Source organism: Hyla sarda, unplaced genomic scaffold (assembly GCF_029499605.1).
Source record: "Hyla sarda isolate aHylSar1 unplaced genomic scaffold, aHylSar1.hap1 scaffold_1311, whole genome shotgun sequence".
Lineage (NCBI taxonomy): Eukaryota > Metazoa > Chordata > Amphibia > Anura > Hylidae > Hyla > Hyla sarda.
In genome coordinates this window covers 80510-100763 of record NW_026607936.1, presented here as the reverse complement: position 1 = coordinate 100763, position 20254 = coordinate 80510, and the positions used below count along the sequence as shown (strand labels likewise).

Sequence of the window (20254 nt, the reverse complement as noted above, 5' to 3'; positions counted from 1 at the left end):
CGACTTTAGCTTCTAGAGCATTTTTACAACATTATACATAGGTGCTGAATACATAAAAAGCGACTGTTCAGCGACAGACAAGTCGCATCGGCTGAAAGTAGGCCAGAATGTCAGTCCATGTTGGAGCAGGTTTAGATACAGTCTAAAGTATAGATCTCAAAGTCTGTGCACAGAATTTAGCAAGGGCCTCGCACCTTCTGATGCATCAGGTAGGTGCACAATAGCATAGCCTAACCCTCTGTACTTTGGTCTATATTGATGCGGGACATAGACAGCCAGCTGATGACCAATCCATTAGTGCAATGGATGGCTGGAAGCATTTGTCTTTGCCTTTGCAATACCACAGAAGCAATGCATGGTCAATGTACAGCAATGACACACCTGTGTGAACAGCCAGGAGACCCCCCCCCCCCCCCCCATGTTATGTTACATAGTTACATAGTTAGTACGGTCGAAAAAAGACATATGTCCATCAAGTTCAACCAGGGAATTAAGGGGTAGGGGTTGTGGCGCGATATTGGGGAAGGGATGAGATTTTATATTTCTTCATAAGCATTAATCTTATTTTGTCAATTAGGAACATTCAGCACCCACCCGCTATCAAGGCAGCTGCCTATCATGTCATGCCCTACCTGCACAGGTGTGCTGGCTACTCAAATGATCCAATTAAGGAGGCCATTTAGTCAGCAGCAGCAGAAGTCCTGTGCCTGGACGCTCCAACAGCGGCCAGACACAAGCAGAAGCAGCAGAAGCAGCAGCAAGCACCACCTTTTGTTTTTTGGCTGCAGCAGCAGCAAGGCCCACAGGGCTGGCTAGCTGGCTAGCCAGCAAGCAGGTAGCAATGAAAGTAGGAATCTTTCTTTTTAACCCTGTAAGGGGGTGGTGCACTGTACCCGAAGATACTGCCATATCGGGTCAATGCATAGGGCGACGGAAGCAAGCTTCGAAATCGGCCCCCGTTCTCAAAAATCCATTTAATATATGGTCCCCAGATAGGGGACGTATCAGATATTAAACTGATAAGAACAGATACTACACTTGATCTTAGCCAAAAGGCCGAGAAGCGATAACCGTGAAAGGGGCGGGCCCAACAAGGTGCCCTTCATGGGCACTATCACTGCTTGCTGTCAGGGAGGCTGCCAGACAATTTTCCATGCACACTCTGGGCTGGGGGGCAGTCAACCACCAGTACACACAGCAGAACCTAAACCCATACCATTATTGCTAAGCAGCAAGACAGGGGCCCATTGCACTCCCACGGGGCCTTTTTAAATGCAATCCATAACCCGGATTTGCCAGGAACCCTTCTTACTCCTCCTACTTGCATGTGACACTGGGCTTAGGATCTGCATAGGAAACACACACACAAGCACACACCTACCTTTGTTGCCTGCAGATGCCTCCTTGGCTGTCCCCAAACGGTATCAAACCAACACCCACGGGAAGCTGTAAGCATAGAGGACATGCCTGCACCCCATTGGACTTACCTGTGTGGGTTAAATCCGGGTTATTTGACAACCTATGGCGGTGATGGTTCTGCTCAGGCAGAGCAGTGCTGATGCTCCTCATAAAGCTGTCGCTGCTGTGAAGGTTCTAGGTGACATCACAAATCCCTATGGTTACATACACAACAAAGCTGGGTTGTTGTTGTTTACACTCTGCAAGGCCTGTGGAAGTGAGTGACATCATAGCACTGTAGTTCTGAGGGTTCTAGATGGATGCAACAATCTCCTGTTGCTTCTATGAAGGCCATAATAGACGACATCACCAAACAGCTCCATAGTCACATACACAGCAAAGGAGAGATGTTGTTTACACCTAGTGATGTCAGTGGTATTGAGTGACATCACAGCACAGTGCTAAGGCTCCTGGGCCTGGACACAGCAGCGGCTGCAATATCTCAACGGAGAATACGTTTATATATATGTGTGTGTGTGTGCGCGTATATATATATATATATATATATATATATATATATATATATATATATATTTCTCCGCCGAAATCACTTTTAAACCCATTTCCACCTTTTTTTCCCTTCTCTTCCTCTTACTTTTTTTTCACGTTTTTTTACGTTTTTCTCCTTTTCGCCTCTTTTCTGGGCGTATTATTCTTCTTTTTCTTCTTTTTTTTCGTCTAATGCATACCCCATCAGTGCAGCAATGCTTATTCAATACCGCCAGCAGATGGAGACACTGGGGGATAATTTTCTAAGGATTTATACTGATTTTTCCTGTCTGAATTTGTCGCACAGAAAGTTGCAGGCCAAATATGTGTGACATTTCTGCGACTTTAGCTTCTAGAGCATTTTTACAACATTATACATAGGTGCTGAATACATAAAAAGCGACTGTTCAGCGACAGACAAGTCGCATCGGCTGAAAGTAGGCCAGAATGTCAGTCCATGTTGGAGCAGGTTTAGATACAGTCTAAAGTATAGATCTCAAAGTCTGTGCACAGAATTTAGCAAGGGCCTCGCACCTTCTGATGCATCAGGTAGGTGCACAATAGCATAGCCTAACCCTCTGTACTTTGGTCTATATTGATGCGGGACATAGACAGCCAGCTGATGACCAATCCATTAGTGCAATGGATGGCTGGAAGCATTTGTCTTTGCCTTTGCAATACCACAGAAGCAATGCATGGTCAATGTACAGCAATGACACACCTGTGTGAACAGCCAGGAGACAACCCCCCCCCCCATGTTATGTTACATAGTTACATAGTTAGTACGGTCGAAAAAAGACATATGTCCATCAAGTTCAACCAGGGAATTAAGGGGTAGGGGTGTGGCGCGATATTGGGGAAGGGATGAGATTTTATATTTCTTCATAAGCATTAATCTTATTTTGTCAATTAGGAACATTCAGCACCCACCCGCTATCAAGGCAGCTGCCTATCATGTCATGCCCTACCTGCACAGGTGTGCTGGCTACTCAAATGATCCAATTAAGGAGGCCATTTAGTCAGCAGCAGCAGAAGTCCTGTGCCTGGACGCTCCAACAGCGGCCAGACACAAGCAGAAGCAGAAGCAGCAGAAGCAGCAGCAGCACCACCTTTTGTTTTTTGGCTGCAGCAGCAGCAAGGCCCACAGGGCTGGCTAGCTGGCTAGCCAGCAAGCAGGTAGCAATGAAAGTAGGAATCTTTCTTTTTAACCCTGTAAGGGGGGTGGTGCACTGTACCCGAAGATACTGCCATATCGGGTCAATGCATAGGGCGACGGAAGCAAGCTTCGAAATCGGCCCCCGTTCTCAAAAAATCCATTTAATATATGGTCCCCAGATAGGGGACGTATCAGATATTAAACTGATAAGAACAGATACTACACTTGATCTTAGCCAAAAGGCCGGAGAAGCGATAACCGTGAAAGGGGCGGGCCCAACAAGGTGCCCTTCATGGGCACTATCACTGCTTGCTGTCAGGGAGGCTGCCAGACAATTTTCCATGCACACTCTGGGCTGGGGGGCAGTCAACCACCAGTACACACAGCAGAACCTAAACCCATACCATTATTGCTAAGCAGCAAGACAGGGGCCCATTGCACTCCCACGGGGCCTTTTTAAATGCAATCCATAACCCGGATTTGCCAGGAACCCTTCTTACTCCTCCTACTTGCATGTGACACTGGGCTTAGGATCTGCATAGGAAACACACACACAAGCACACACCTACCTTTGTTGCCTGCAGATGCCTCCTTGGCTGTCCCCAAACGGTATCAAACCAACACCCACGGGAAGCTGTAAGCATAGAGGACATGCCTGCACCCCATTGGACTTACCTGTGTGGGTTAAATCCGGGTTATTTGACAACCTATGGCGGTGATGGTTCTGCTCAGGCAGAGCAGTGCTGATGCTCCTCATAAAGCTGTCGCTGCTGTGAAGGTTCTAGGTGACATCACAAATCCCTATGGTTACATACACAACAAAGCTGGGTTGTTGTTGTTTACACTCTGCAAGGCCTGTGGAAGTGAGTGACATCATAGCACTGTAGTTCTGAGGGTTCTAGATGGATGCAACAATCTCCTGTTGCTTCTATGAAGGCCATAATAGACGACATCACCAAACAGCTCCATAGTCACATACACAGCAAAGGAGAGATGTTGTTTACACCTAGTGATGTCAGTGGTATTGAGTGACATCACAGCACAGTGCTAAGGCTCCTGGGCCTGGACACAGCAGCGGCTGCAATATCTCAACGGAGAATACGTTTATATATATGTGTGTGTGTGCGCGTATATATATATATATATATTTATATATATATATATATATATATATTTCTCCGCCGAAATCACTTTTAAACCCATTTCCACCTTTTTTTCCCTTCTCTTCCTCTTACTTTTTTTTCACGTTTTTTTACGTTTTTCTCCTTTTCGCCTCTTTTCTGGGCGTATTATTCTTCTTTTTCTTCTTTTTTTTCGTCTAATGCATACCCCATCAGTGCAGCAATGCTTATTCAATACCGCCAGCAGATGGAGACACTGGGGGATAATTTTCTAAGGATTTATACTGATTTTTCCTGTCTGAATTTGTCGCACAGAAAGTTGCAGGCCAAATATGTGTGACATTTCTGCGACTTTAGCTTCTAGAGCATTTTTACAACATTATACATAGGTGCTGAATACATAAAAAGCGACTGTTCAGCGACAGACAAGTCGCATCGGCTGAAAGTAGGCCAGAATGTCAGTCCATGTTGGAGCAGGTTTAGATACAGTCTAAAGTATAGATCTCAAAGTCTGTGCACAGAATTTAGCAAGGGCCTCGCACCTTCTGATGCATCAGGTAGGTGCACAATAGCATAGCCTAACCCTCTGTACTTTGGTCTATATTGATGCGGGACATAGACAGCCAGCTGATGACCAATCCATTAGTGCAATGGATGGCTGGAAGCATTTGTCTTTGCCTTTGCAATACCACAGAAGCAATGCATGGTCAATGTACAGCAATGACACACCTGTGTGAACAGCCAGGAGACCCCCCCCCCATGTTATGTTACATAGTTACATAGTTAGTACGGTCGAAAAAAGACATATGTCCATCAAGTTCAACCAGGGAATTAAGGGGTAGGGGTGTGGCGCGATATTGGGGAAGGGATGAGATTTTATATTTCTTCATAAGCATTAATCTTATTTTGTCAATTAGGAACATTCAGCACCCACCCGCTATCAAGGCAGCTGCCTATCATGTCATGCCCTACCTGCACAGGTGTGCTGGCTACTCAAATGATCCAATTAAGGAGGCCATTTAGTCAGCAGCAGCAGTCCTGTGCCTGGATGCTCCAACAGCGGCCAGACACAAGCAGAAGCAGAAGCAGCAGAAGCAGCAGCAGCACCACCTTTTGTTTTTTGGCTGCAGCAGCAGCAAGGCCCACAGGGCTGGCTAGCTGGCTAGCCAGCAAGCAGGTAGCAATGAAAGTAGGAATCTTTCTTTTTAACCCTGTAAGGGGGTGGTGCACTGTACCCGAAGATACTGCCATATCGGGTCAATGCATAGGGCGACGGAAGCAAGCTTCGAAATCGGCCCCCGTTCTCAAAAATCCATTTAATATATGGTCCCCAGATAGGGGACGTATCAGATATTAAACTGATAAGAACAGATACTACACTTGATCTTAGCCAAAAGGCCGAGAAGCGATAACCGTGAAAGGGGCGGGCCCAACAAGGTGCCCTTCATGGGCACTATCACTGCTTGCTGTCAGGGAGGCTGCCAGACAATTTTCCATGCACACTCTGGGCTGGGGGGCAGTCAACCACCAGTACACACAGCAGAACCTAAACCCATACCATTATTGCTAAGCAGCAAGACAGGGTCCCATTGCACTCCCACGGGGCCTTTTTAAATGCAATCCATAACCCGGATTTGCCAGGAACCCTTCTTACTCCTCCTACTTGCATGTGACACTGGGCTTAGGATCTGCATAGGAAACACACACACAAGCACACACCTACCTTTGTTGCCTGCAGATGCCTCCTTGGCTGTCCCCAAACGGTATCAAACCAACACCCACGGGAAGCTGTAAGCATAGAGGACATGCCTGCACCCCATTGGACTTACCTGTGTGGGTTAAATCCGGGTTATTTGACAACCTATGGCGGTGATGGTTCTGCTCAGGCAGAGCAGTGCTGATGCTCCTCATAAAGCTGTCGCTGCTGTGAAGGTTCTAGGTGACATCACAAATCCCTATGGTTACATACACAACAAAGCTGGGTTGTTGTTGTTTACACTCTGCAAGGCCTGTGGAAGTGAGTGACATCATAGCACTGTAGTTCTGAGGGTTCTAGATGGATGCAACAATCTCCTGTTGCTTCTATGAAGGCCATAATAGACGACATCACCAAACAGCTCCATAGTCACATACACAGCAAAGGAGAGATGTTGTTTACACCTAGTGATGTCAGTGGTATTGAGTGACATCACAGCACAGTGCTAAGGCTCCTGGGCCTGGACACAGCAGCGGCTGCAATATCTCAACGGAGAATAAGTTTATATATATGTGTGTGTGTGTGCGCGTATATATATATATATATATATATATATATATATATATATATTTCTCCGCCGAAATCACTTTTAAACCCATTTCCACCTTTTTTTCCCTTCTCTTCCTCTTACTTTTTTTTCACGTTTTTTTACGTTTTTCTCCTTTTCGCCTCTTTTCTGGGCGTATTATTCTTCTTTTTCTTCTTTTTTTTCGTCTAATGCATACCCCATCAGTGCAGCAATGCTTATTCAATACCGCCAGCAGATGGAGACACTGGGGGATAATTTTCTAAGGATTTATACTGATTTTTCCTGTCTAAATTTGTCGCACAGAAAGTTGCAGGCCAAATATGTGTGACATTTCTGCGACTTTAGCTTCTAGAGCATTTTTACAACATTATACATAGGTGCTGAATACATAAAAAGCGACTGTTCAGCGACAGACAAGTCGCATCGGCTGAAAGTAGGCCAGAATGTCAGTCCATGTTGGAGCAGGTTTAGATACAGTCTAAAGTATAGATCTCAAAGTCTGTGCACAGAATTTAGCAAGGGCCTCGCACCTTCTGATGCATCAGGTAGGTGCACAATAGCATAGCCTAACCCTCTGTACTTTGGTCTATATTGATGCGGGACATAGACAGCCAGCTGATGACCAATCCATTAGTGCAATGGATGGCTGGAAGCATTTGTCTTTGCCTTTGCAATACCACAGAAGCAATGCATGGTCAATGTACAGCAATGACACACCTGTGTGAACAGCCAGGAGACCCCCCCCCCCCCCCCCCATGTTATGTTACATAGTTACATAGTTAGTACGGTCGAAAAAAGACATATGTCCATCAAGTTCAACCAGGGAATTAAGGGGTAGGGGTGTGGCGCGATATTGGGGAAGGGATGAGATTTTATATTTCTTCATAAGCATTAATCTTATTTTGTCAATTAGGAACATTCTGCACCCACCCGCTATCAAGGCAGCTGCCTATCATGTCATGCCCTACCTGCACAGGTGTGCTGGCTACTCAAATGATCCAATTAAGGAGGCCATTTAGTCAGCAGCAGTAGAAGTCCTGTGCCTGGACGCTCCAACAGCGGCCAGACACAAGCAGAAGCAGAAGCAGCAGAAGCAGCAGAAGCAGCAGCAGCACCACCTTTTGTTTTTTGGCTGCAGCAGCAGCAAGGCCCACAGGGCTGGCTAGCTGGCTAGCCAGCAAGCAGGTAGCAATGAAAGTAGGAATCTTTCTTTTTAACCCTGTAAGGGGGTGGTGCACTGTACCCGAAGATACTGCCATATCGGGTCAATGCATAGGGCGACGGAAGCAAGCTTCGAAATCGGCCCCCGTTCTCAAAAATCCATTTAATATATGGTCCCCAGATAGGGGACGTATCAGATATTAAACTGATAAGAACAGATTTTTTTTTTTTTTTTTTTTTTTTTTTTTTCTAAAGCCGAGGAACGTGCTTTCGATTCACCCAAAGTGCAAGAAAAAGTGCAAACGTGTTACACTAAAAAAACGTGCACAAAGGATGCGGTCTATCGCAAGCCCTTCTCCGATAGGAGAGAGGCCCCCCAACAAACCTTACCCTTCGCCTCCGGACCAAAAGGTACCTGCGAGGTTCCAGGTTCGATGTCCCTTTTCGCCGAAGCTACTAGGAGACCACAAATGCTCCCGGCATCCCCCTTGGCGTTAGCCAAGGTATCTGCCCGCAGAGCCGATTACGGTAGGTACCCTGCGAAGCAGGAGTACCCGGGGTGTTTGCAGGGAGGTGCGGAACCTAATGGCCACACACACCTCCCCTAGACCGCCAGGAGGGACACCCAGAAGGGCTACCGCATCCTGACAAATCCTGTGAACACACAACACGCAAAAAGTGACACAGTGAGACAAAAAATAAATAAATAAGTGAATGTGTGCAGATATACTGCCCGGACATCCGGCCGGATCTATAAAAATTTCTCTGATCCTAGCCAGAAGGCCGGGAATCAAGAGGTGAGTGCCACAAGGTGAAGAGATTATGGTGCCCGTGCTTCAACTCAGTGAGCCTATTCTCCCAGTGAGTTTCGGCACCTCGGGGTCACCACTCCCCGAGGCACAAAAGTACCTCGGCTCTAGACCCTCTCAGCCTCATGGCGAGACCCGGAGGGAACAGGTCACATCGGGGCAGCCGTCGAGCTGATTCCTCAGAACCAGCCCCGGAAAGCCCTGGTACACCTGCATCCTCCATGCAGCACCCATCCCCACCAGCATGAAAACTGATAAGAACAGATACTACACTTGATCTTAGCCAAAAGGCCGAGAAGCGATAACCGTGAAAGGGGCGGGCCCAACAAGGTGCCCTTCATGGGCACTATCACTGCTTGCTGTCAGGGAGGCTGCCAGACAATTTTCCATGCACACTCTGGGCTGGGGGGCAGTCAACCACCAGTACACACAGCAGAACCTAAACCCATACCATTATTGCTAAGCAGCAAGACAGGGGCCCATTGCACTCCCACGGGGCCTTTTTAAATGCAATCCATAACCCGGATTTGCCAGGAACCCTTCTTACTCCTCCTACTTGCATGTGACACTGGGCTTAGGATCTGCATAGGAAACACACACACAAGCACACACCTACCTTTGTTGCCTGCAGATGCCTCCTTGGCTGTCCCCAAACGGTATCAAACCAACACCCACGGGAAGCTGTAAGCATAGAGGACATGCCTGCACCCCATTGGACTTACCTGTGTGGGTTAAATCCGGGTTATTTGACAACCTATGGCGGTGATGGTTCTGCTCAGGCAGAGCAGTGCTGATGCTCCTCATAAAGCTGTCGCTGCTGTGAAGGTTCTAGGTGACATCACAAATCCCTATGGTTACATACACAACAAAGCTGGGTTGTTGTTGTTTACACTCTGCAAGGCCTGTGGAAGTGAGTGACATCATAGCACTGTAGTTCTGAGGGTTCTAGATGGATGCAACAATCTCCTGTTGCTTCTATGAAGGCCATAATAGACGACATCACCAAACAGCTCCATAGTCACATACACAGCAAAGGAGAGATGTTGTTTACACCTAGTGATGTCAGTGGTATTGAGTGACATCACAGCACAGTGCTAAGGCTCCTGGGCCTGGACACAGCAGCGGCTGCAATATCTCAACGGAGAATACGTTTATATATATATGTGTGTGTGTGCGCGTATATATATATATATATATATATATATATATATATATATATATTTCTCCGCCGAAATCACTTTTAAACCCATTTCCACCTTTTTTTCCCTTCTCTTCCTCTTACTTTTTTTTCACGTTTTTTTACGTTTTTCTCCTTTTCGCCTCTTTTCTGGGCGTATTATTCTTCTTTTTCTTCTTTTTTTTCGTCTAATGCATACCCCATCAGTGCAGCAATGCTTATTCAATACCGCCAGCAGATGGAGACACTGGGGGATAATTTTCTAAGGATTTATACTGATTTTTCCTGTCTGAATTTGTCGCACAGAAAGTTGCAGGCCAAATATGTGTGACATTTCTGCGACTTTAGCTTCTAGAGCATTTTTACAACATTATACATAGGTGCTGAATACATAAAAAGCGACTGTTCAGCGACAGACAAGTCGCATCGGCTGAAAGTAGGCCAGAATGTCAGTCCATGTTGGAGCAGGTTTAGATACAGTCTAAAGTATAGATCTCAAAGTCTGTGCACAGAATTTAGCAAGGGCCTCGCACCTTCTGATGCATCAGGTAGGTGCACAATAGCATAGCCTAACCCTCTGTACTTTGGTCTATATTGATGCGGGACATAGACAGCCAGCTGATGACCAATCCATTAGTGCAATGGATGGCTGGAAGCATTTGTCTTTGCCTTTGCAATACCACAGAAGCAATGCATGGTCAATGTACAGCAATGACACACCTGTGTGAACAGCCAGGAGACCCCCCCCCCCATGTTATGTTACATAGTTACATAGTTAGTACGGTCGAAAAAAGACATATGTCCATCAAGTTCAACCAGGGAATTAAGGGGTAGGGGTGTGGCGCGATATTGGGGAAGGGATGAGATTTTATATTTCTTCATAAGCATTAATCTTATTTTGTCAATTAGGAACATTCAGCACCCACCCGCTATCAAGGCAGCTGCCTATCATGTCATGCCCTACCTGCACAGGTGTGCTGGCTACTCAAATGATCCAATTAAGGAGGCCATTTAGTCAGCAGCAGCAGTCCTGTGCCTGGATGCTCCAACAGCGGCCAGACACAAGCAGAAGCAGAAGCAGCAGAAGCAGCAGCAGCACCACCTTTTGTTTTTTGGCTGCAGCAGCAGCAAGGCCCACAGGGCTGGCTAGCTGGCTAGCCAGCAAGCAGGTAGCAATGAAAGTAGGAATCTTTCTTTTTAACCCTGTAAGGGGGTGGTGCACTGTACCCGAAGATACTGCCATATCGGGTCAATGCATAGGGCGACGGAAGCAAGCTTCGAAATCGGCCCCCGTTCTCAAAAATCCATTTAATATATGGTCCCCAGATAGGGGACGTATCAGATATTAAACTGATAAGAACAGATACTACACTTGATCTTAGCCAAAAGGCCGAGAAGCGATAACCGTGAAAGGGGCGGGCCCAACAAGGTCCCCTTCATGGGCACTATCACTGCTTGCTGTCAGGGAGGCTGCCAGACAATTTTCCATGCACACTCTGGGCTGGGGGGCAGTCAACCACCAGTACACACAGCAGAACCTAAACCCATACCATTATTGCTAAGCAGCAAGACAGGGTCCCATTGCACTCCCACGGGGCCTTTTTAAATGCAATCCATAACCCGGATTTGCCAGGAACCCTTCTTACTCCTCCTACTTGCATGTGACACTGGGCTTAGGATCTGCATAGGAAACACACACACAAGCACACACCTACCTTTGTTGCCTGCAGATGCCTCCTTGGCTGTCCCCAAACGGTATCAAGCCAACACCCACGGGAAGCTGTAAGCATAGAGGACATGCCTGCACCCCATTGGACTTACCTGTGTGGGTTAAATCCGGGTTATTTGACAACCTATGGCGGTGATGGTTCTGCTCAGGCAGAGCAGTGCTGATGCTCCTCATAAAGCTGTCGCTGCTGTGAAGGTTCTAGGTGACATCACAAATCCCTATGGTTACATACACAACAAAGCTGGGTTGTTGTTGTTTACACTCTGCAAGGCCTGTGGAAGTGAGTGACATCATAGCACTGTAGTTCTGAGGGTTCTAGATGGATGCAACAATCTCCTGTTGCTTCTATGAAGGCCATAATAGACGACATCACCAAACAGCTCCATAGTCACATACACAGCAAAGGAGAGATGTTGTTTACACCTAGTGATGTCAGTGGTATTGAGTGACATCACAGCACAGTGCTAAGGCTCCTGGGCCTGGACACAGCAGCGGCTGCAATATCTCAACGGAGAATACGTTTATATATATGTGTGTGTGTGCGCGTATATATATATATATATATATATATATATATATATATATATATATATTTCTCCGCCGAAATCACTTTTAAACCCATTTCCACCTTTTTTTCCCTTCTCTTCCTCTTACTTTTTTTTCACGTTTTTTTACGTTTTTCTCCTTTTCGCCTCTTTTCTGGGCGTATTATTCTTCTTTTTCTTCTTTTTTTTCGTCTAATGCATACCCCATCAGTGCAGCAATGCTTATTCAATACCGCCAGCAGATGGAGACACTGGGGGATAATTTTCTAAGGATTTATACTGATTTTTCCTGTCTAAATTTGTCGCACAGAAAGTTGCAGGCCAAATATGTGTGACATTTCTGCGACTTTAGCTTCTAGAGCATTTTTACAACATTATACATAGGTGCTGAATACATAAAAAGCGACTGTTCAGCGACAGACAAGTCGCATCGGCTGAAAGTAGGCCAGAATGTCAGTCCATGTTGGAGCAGATTTAGATACAGTCTAAAGTATAGATCTCAAAGTCTGTGCACAGAATTTAGCAAGGGCCTCGCACCTTCTGATGCATCAGGTAGGTGCACAATAGCATAGCCTAACCCTCTGTACTTTGGTCTATATTGATGCGGGACATAGACAGCCAGCTGATGACCAATCCATTAGTGCAATGGATGGCTGGAAGCATTTGTCTTTGCCTTTGCAATACCACAGAAGCAATGCATGGTCAATGTACAGCAATGACACACCTGTGTGAACAGCCAGGAGACCCCCCCCCCCCCCATGTTATGTTACATAGTTACATAGTTAGTACGGTCGAAAAAAGACATATGTCCATCAAGTTCAACCAGGGAATTAAGGGGTAGGGGTGTGGCGCGATATTGGGGAAGGGATGAGATTTTATATTTCTTCATAAGCATTAATCTTATTTTGTCAATTAGGAACATTCTGCACCCACCCGCTATCAAGGCAGCTGCCTATCATGTCATGCCCTACCTGCACAGGTGTGCTGGCTACTCAAATGATCCAATTAAGGAGGCCATTTAGTCAGCAGCAGTAGAAGTCCTGTGCCTGGACGCTCCAACAGCGGCCAGACACAAGCAGAAGCAGAAGCAGCAGAAGCAGCAGAAGCAGCAGCAGCACCACCTTTTGTTTTTTGGCTGCAGCAGCAGCAAGGCCCACAGGGCTGGCTAGCTGGCTAGCCAGCAAGCAGGTAGCAATGAAAGTAGGAATCTTTCTTTTTAACCCTGTAAGGGGGTGGTGCACTGTACCCGAAGATACTGCCATATCGGGTCAATGCATAGGGCGACGGAAGCAAGCTTCGAAATCGGCCCCCGTTCTCAAAAATCCATTTAATATATGGTCCCCAGATAGGGGACGTATCAGATATTAAACTGATAAGAACAGATACTACACTTGATCTTAGCCAAAAGGCCGAGAAGCGATAACCGTGAAAGGGGCGGGCCCAACAAGGTGCCCTTCATGGGCACTATCACTGCTTGCTGTCAGGGAGGCTGCCAGACAATTTTCCATGCACACTCTGGGCTGGGGGGCAGTCAACCACCAGTACACACAGCAGAACCTAAACCCATACCATTATTGCTAAGCAGCAAGACAGGGGCCCATTGCACTCCCACGGGGCCTTTTTAAATGCAATCCATAACCCGGATTTGCCAGGAACCCTTCTTACTCCTCCTACTTGCATGTGACACTGGGCTTAGGATCTGCATAGGAAACACACACACAAGCACACACCTACCTTTGTTGCCTGCAGATGCCTCCTTGGCTGTCCCCAAACGGTATCAAACCAACACCCACGGGAAGCTGTAAGCATAGAGGACATGCCTGCACCCCATTGGACTTACCTGTGTGGGTTAAATCCGGGTTATTTGACAACCTATGGCGGTGATGGTTCTGCTCAGGCAGAGCAGTGCTGATGCTCCTCATAAAGCTGTCGCTGCTGTGAAGGTTCTAGGTGACATCACAAATCCCTATGGTTACATACACAACAAAGCTGGGTTGTTGTTGTTTACACTCTGCAAGGCCTGTGGAAGTGAGTGACATCATAGCACTGTAGTTCTGAGGGTTCTAGATGGATGCAACAATCTCCTGTTGCTTCTATGAAGGCCATAATAGACGACATCACCAAACAGCTCCATAGTCACATACACAGCAAAGGAGAGATGTTGTTTACACCTAGTGATGTCAGTGGTATTGAGTGACATCACAGCACAGTGCTAAGGCTCCTGGGCCTGGACACAGCAGCGGCTGCAATATCTCAACGGAGAATACGTTTATATATATGTGTGTGTGTGCGCGTATATATATATATATATATATATATATATATATATATATATATATATTTCTCCGCCGAAATCACTTTTAAACCCATTTCCACCTTTTTTTCCCTTCTCTTCCTCTTACTTTTTTTTCACGTTTTTTTACGTTTTTCTCCTTTTCGCCTCTTTTCTGGGCGTATTATTCTTCTTTTTCTTCTTTTTTTTCGTCTAATGCATACCCCATCAGTGCAGCAATGCTTATTCAATACCGCCAGCAGATGGAGACACTGGGGGATAATTTTCTAAGGATTTATACTGATTTTTCCTGTCTGAATTTGTCGCACAGAAAGTTGCAGGCCAAATATGTGTGACATTTCTGCGACTTTAGCTTCTAGAGCATTTTTACAACATTATACATAGGTGCTGAATACATAAAAAGCGACTGTTCAGCGACAGACAAGTCGCATCGGCTGAAAGTAGGCCAGAATGTCAGTCCATGTTGGAGCAGGTTTAGATACAGTCTAAAGTATAGATCTCAAAGTCTGTGCACAGAATTTAGCAAGGGCCTCGCACCTTCTGATGCATCAGGTAGGTGCACAATAGCATAGCCTAACCCTCTGTACTTTGGTCTATATTGATGCGGGACATAGACAGCCAGCTGATGACCAATCCATTAGTGCAATGGATGGCTGGAAGCATTTGTCTTTGCCTTTGCAATACCACAGAAGCAATGCATGGTCAATGTACAGCAATGACACACCTGTGTGAACAGCCAGGAGACCCCCCCCCATGTTATGTTACATAGTTACATAGTTAGTACGGTCGAAAAAAGACATATGTCCATCAAGTTCAACCAGGGAATTAAGGGGTAGGGGTGTGGCGCGATATTGGGGAAGGGATGAGATTTTATATTTCTTCATAAGCATTAATCTTATTTTGTCAATTAGGAACATTCAGCACCCACCCGCTATCAAGGCAGCTGCCTATCATGTCATGCCCTACCTGCACAGGTGTGCTGGCTACTCAAATGATCCAATTAAGGAGGCCATTTAGTCAGCAGCAGCAGTCCTGTGCCTGGACGCTCCAACAGCGGCCAGACACAAGCAGAAGCAGAAGCAGCAGAAGCAGCAGCAGCAGCACCACCTTTTGTTTTTTGGCTGCAGCAGCAGCAAGGCCCACAGGGCTGGCTAGCTGGCTAGCCAGCAAGCAGGTAGCAATGAAAGTAGGAATCTTTCTTTTTAACCCTGTAAGGGGGTGGTGCACTGTACCCGAAGATACTGCCATATCGGGTCAATGCATAGGGCGACGGAAGCAAGCTTCGAAATCGGCCCCCGTTCTCAAAAATCCATTTAATATATGGTCCCCAGATAGGGGACGTATCAGATATTAAACTGATAAGAACAGATACTACACTTGATCTTAGCCAAAAGGCCGAGAAGCGATAACCGTGAAAGGGGCGGGCCCAACAAGGTGCCCTTCATGGGCACTATCACTGCTTGCTGTCAGGGAGGCTGCCAGACAATTTTCCATGCACACTCTGGGCTGGGGGGCAGTCAACCACCAGTACACACAGCAGAACCTAAACCCATACCATTATTGCTAAGCAGCAAGACAGGGGCCCATTGCACTCCCACGGGGCCTTTTTAAATGCAATCCATAACCCGGATTTGCCAGGAACCCTTCTTACTCCTCCTACTTGCATGTGACACTGGGCTTAGGATCTGCATAGGAAACACACACACAAGCACACACCTACCTTTGTTGCCTGCAGATGCCTCCTTGGCTGTCCCCAAACGGTATCAAACCAACACCCACGGGAAGCTGTAAGCATAGAGGACATGCCTGCACCCCATTGGACTTACCTGTGTGGGTTAAATCCGGGTTATTTGACAACCTATGGCGGTGATGGTTCTGCTCAGGCAGAGCAGTGCTGATGCTCCTCATAAAGCTGTCGCTGCTGTGAAGGTTCTAGGTGACATCACAAATCCCTATGGTTACATACACAACAAAGCTGGGTTGTTGTTGTTTACACTCTGCAAGGCCTGTGGAAGTGAGTGACATCATAGCACTGTAGTTCTGAGGGTTCTAGATGGATGCAACAATCTCCTGTTGCTTCTATGAAGGCCATAATAGACGACATCACCAAACAGCTCCATAGTCACATACACAGCAAAGGAGAGATGTTGTTTACACCTAGTGATGTCAGTGGTATTGAGTGACATCACAGCACAGTGCTAAGGCTCCTGGGCCTGGACACAGCAGCGGCTGCAATATCTCAACGGAGAATACGTTTATATATATGTGTGTGTGTGCGCGTATATATATATATATATATATATATATATATATATATATATATATTTCTCCGCCGAAATCACTTTTAAACCCATTTCCACCTTTTTTTCCCTTCTCTTCCTCTTACTTTTTTTTCACGTTTTTTTACGTTTTTCTCCTTTTCGCCTCTTTTCTGGGCGTATTATTCTTCTTTTTCTTCTTTTTTTTCGTCTAATGCATACCCCATCAGTGCAGCAATGCTTATTCAATACCGCCAGCAGATGGAGACACTGGGGGATAATTTTCTAAGGATTTATACTGATTTTTCCTGTCTGAATTTGTCGCACAGAAAGTTGCAGGCCAAATATGTGTGACATTTCTGCGACTTTAGCTTCTAGAGCATTTTTACAACATTATACATAGGTGCTGAATACATAAAAAGCGACTGTTCAGCGACAGACAAGTCGCATCGGCTGAAAGTAGGCCAGAATGTCAGTCCATGTTGGAGCAGGTTTAGATACAGTCTAAAGTATAGATCTCAAAGTCTGTGCACAGAATTTAGCAAGGGCCTCGCACCTTCTGATGCATCAGGTAGGTGCACAATAGCATAGCCTAACCCTCTGTACTTTGGTCTATATTGATGCGGGACATAGACAGCCAGCTGATGACCAATCCATTAGTGCAATGGATGGCTGGAAGCATTTGTCTTTGCCTTTGCAATACCACAGAAGCAATGCATGGTCAATGTACAGCAATGACACACCTGTGTGAACAGCCAGGAGACCCCCCCCCCCCATGTTATGTTACATAGTTACATAGTTAGTACGGTCGAAAAAAGACATATGTCCATCAAGTTCAACCAGGGAATTAAGGGGTAGGGGTGTGGCGCGATATTGGGGAAGGGATGAGATTTTATATTTCTTCATAAGCATTAATCTTATTTTGTCAATTAGGAACATTCAGCACCCACCCGCTATCAAGGCAGCTGCCTATCATGTCATGCCCTACCTGCACAGGTGTGCTGGCTACTCAAATGATCCAATTAAGGAGGCCATTTAGTCAGCAGCAGCAGAAGTCCTGTGCCTGGACGCTCCAACAGCGGCCAGACACAAGCAGAAGCAGAAGCAGCAGAAGCAGCAGCAGCAAGGCCCACAGGGCTGGCTAGCTGGCTAGCCAGCAAGCAGGTAGCAATGAAAGTAGGAATCTTTCTTTTTAACCCTGTAAGGGGGTGGTGCACTGTACCCGAAGATACTGCCATATCGGGTCAATGCATAGGGCGACGGAAGCAAGCTTCGAAATCGGCCCCCGTTCTCAAAAATCCATTTAATATATGGTCCCCAGATAGGGGACGTATCAGATATTAAACTGATAAGAACAGATACTACACTTGATCTTAGCCAAAAGGCCGAGAAGCGATAACCGTGAAAGGGGCGGGCCCAACAAGGTGCCCTTCATGGGCACTATCACTGCTTGCTGTCAGGGAGGCTGCCAGACAATTTTCCATGCACACTCTGGGCTGGGGGGCAGTCAACCACCAGTACACACAGCAGAACCTAAACCCATACCATTATTGCTAAGCAGCAAGACAGGGGCCCATTGCACTCCCACGGGGCCTTTTTAAATGCAATCCATAACCCGGATTTGCCAGGAACCCTTCTTACTCCTCCTACTTGCATGTGACACTGGGCTTAGGATCTGCATAGGAAACACACACACAAGCACACACCTACCTTTGTTGCCTGCAGATGCCTCCTTGGCTGTCCCCAAACGGTATCAAACCAACACCCACGGGAAGCTGTAAGCATAGAGGACATGCCTGCACCCCATTGGACTTACCTGTGTGGGTTAAATCCGGGTTATTTGACAACCTATGGCGGTGATGGTTCTGCTCAGGCAGAGCAGTGCTGATGCTCCTCATAAAGCTGTCGATGCTGTGAAGGTTCTAGGTGACATCACAAATCCCTATGGTTACATACACAACAAAGCTGGGTTGTTGTTGTTTACACTCTGCAAGGCCTGTGGAAGTGAGTGACATCATAGCACTGTAGTTCTGAGGGTTCTAGATGGATGCAACAATCTCCTGTTGCTTCTATGAAGGCCATAATAGACGACATCACCAAACAGCTCCATAGTCACATACACAGCAAAGGAGAGATGTTGTTTACACCTAGTGATGTCAGTGGTATTGAGTGACATCACAGCACAGTGCTAAGGCTCCTGGGCCTGGACACAGCAGCGGCTGCAATATCTCAACGGAGAATACGTTTATATATATGTGTGTGTGTGTGCGTATATATATATATATATATATATATATATGTATATATATATATATATATATATATATATATTTCTCCGCCGAAATCACTTTTAAACCCATTTCCACCTTTTTTTCCCTTCTCTTCCTCTTACTTTTTTTTCACGTTTTTTTACGTTTTTCTCCTTTTCGCCTCTTTTCTGGGCGTATTATTCTTCTTTTTCTTCTTTTTTTTCGTCTAATGCATACCCCATCAGTGCAGCAATGCTTATTCAATACCGCCAGCAGATGGAGACACTGGGGGATAATTTTCTAAGGATTTATACTGATTTTTCCTGTCTGAATTTGTCGCACAGAAAGTTGCAGGCCAAATATGTGTGACATTTCTGCGACTTTAGCTTCTAGAGCATTTTTACAACATTATACATAGGTGCTGAATACATAAAAAGCGACTGTTCAGCGACAGACAAGTCGCATCGGCTGAAAGTAGGCCAGAATGTCAGTCCATGTTGGAGCAGGTTTAGATACAGTCTAAAGTATAGATCTCAAAGTCTGTGCACAGAATTTAGCAAGGGCCTCGCACCTTCTGATGCATCAGGTAGGTGCACAATAGCATAGCCTAACCCTCTGTACTTTGGTCTATATTGATGCGGGACATAGACAGCCAGCTGATGACCAATCCATTAGTGCAATGGATGGCTGGAAGCATTTGTCTTTGCCTTTGCAATACCACAGAAGCAATGCATGGTCAATGTACAGCAATGACACACCTGTGTGAACAGCCAGGAGACCCCCCCCCCCCCCCCCATGTTATGTTACATAGTTACATAGTTAGTACGGTCGAAAAAAGACATATGTCCATCAAGTTCAACCAGGGAATTAAGGGGTAGGGGTGTGGCGCGATATTGGGGAAGGGATGAGATTTTATATTTCTTCATAAGCATTAATCTTATTTTGTCAATTAGGAACATTCAGCACCCACCCGCTATCAAGGCAGCTGCCTATCATGTCATGCCCTACCTGCACAGGTGTGCTGGCTACTCAAATGATCCAATTAAGGAGGCCATTTAGTCAGCAGCAGCAGAAGTCCTGTGCCTGGACGCTCCAACAGCGGCCAGACACAAGCAGAAGCAGAAGCAGCAGCAGCACCACCTTTTGTTTTTTGGCTGCAGCAGCAGCAAGGCCCACAGGGCTGGCTAGCTGGCTAGCCAGCAAGCAGGTAGCAATGAAAGTAGGAATCTTTCTTTTTAACCCTGTAAGGGGGTGGTGCACTGTACCCGAAGATACTGCCATATCGGGTCAATGCATAGGGCGACGGAAGCAAGCTTCGAAATCGGCCCCCGTTCTCAAAAATCCATTTAATATATGGTCCCCAGATAGGGGACGTATCAGATATTAAACTGATAAGAACAGATACTACACTTGATCTTAGCCAAAAGGCCGAGAAGCGATAACCGTGAAAGGGGCGGGCCCAACAAGGTGCCCTTCATGGGCACTATCACTGCTTGCTGTCAGGGAGGCTGCCAGACAATTTTC

General features: G+C 46.3%; 9 non-coding genes and 1 pseudogene across 9 annotated transcripts; all 10 read right to left on the bottom strand.

Moving 5' to 3' along the window:
• Positions 1-877: 877 nt before the first annotated feature.
• Positions 878-1068, bottom strand: LOC130305496 (U2 spliceosomal RNA). Its single transcript, XR_008855074.1, has one exon. It is a non-coding gene; the product is annotated as a U2 spliceosomal RNA (small nuclear RNA).
• A 2098-nt stretch (positions 1069-3166) lies between these two features.
• LOC130305500 (U2 spliceosomal RNA) lies at positions 3167-3359 on the bottom strand. The gene has a single exon (XR_008855078.1). It is a non-coding gene; the product is annotated as a U2 spliceosomal RNA (small nuclear RNA).
• A 2084-nt stretch (positions 3360-5443) lies between these two features.
• On the bottom strand, positions 5444-5634 carry LOC130305495 (U2 spliceosomal RNA). Its single transcript, XR_008855073.1, has one exon. It is a non-coding gene; the product is annotated as a U2 spliceosomal RNA (small nuclear RNA).
• Positions 5635-7736: 2102 nt separating this feature from the next.
• Positions 7737-7930, bottom strand: LOC130305502 (U2 spliceosomal RNA). The gene has a single exon (XR_008855080.1). It is a non-coding gene; the product is annotated as a U2 spliceosomal RNA (small nuclear RNA).
• Positions 7931-8622: 692 nt separating this feature from the next.
• On the bottom strand, positions 8623-8782 carry LOC130305503 (U2 spliceosomal RNA; annotated as a pseudogene).
• A 2085-nt stretch (positions 8783-10867) lies between these two features.
• On the bottom strand, positions 10868-11058 carry LOC130305494 (U2 spliceosomal RNA). The gene has a single exon (XR_008855072.1). It is a non-coding gene; the product is annotated as a U2 spliceosomal RNA (small nuclear RNA).
• A 2102-nt stretch (positions 11059-13160) lies between these two features.
• LOC130305492 (U2 spliceosomal RNA) lies at positions 13161-13351 on the bottom strand. The gene has a single exon (XR_008855070.1). It is a non-coding gene; the product is annotated as a U2 spliceosomal RNA (small nuclear RNA).
• A 2088-nt stretch (positions 13352-15439) lies between these two features.
• On the bottom strand, positions 15440-15630 carry LOC130305491 (U2 spliceosomal RNA). Its single transcript, XR_008855069.1, has one exon. It is a non-coding gene; the product is annotated as a U2 spliceosomal RNA (small nuclear RNA).
• A 2057-nt stretch (positions 15631-17687) lies between these two features.
• On the bottom strand, positions 17688-17878 carry LOC130305490 (U2 spliceosomal RNA). Its single transcript, XR_008855068.1, has one exon. It is a non-coding gene; the product is annotated as a U2 spliceosomal RNA (small nuclear RNA).
• A 2101-nt stretch (positions 17879-19979) lies between these two features.
• Positions 19980-20170, bottom strand: LOC130305489 (U2 spliceosomal RNA). Its single transcript, XR_008855067.1, has one exon. It is a non-coding gene; the product is annotated as a U2 spliceosomal RNA (small nuclear RNA).
• Positions 20171-20254: the final 84 nt, after the last annotated feature.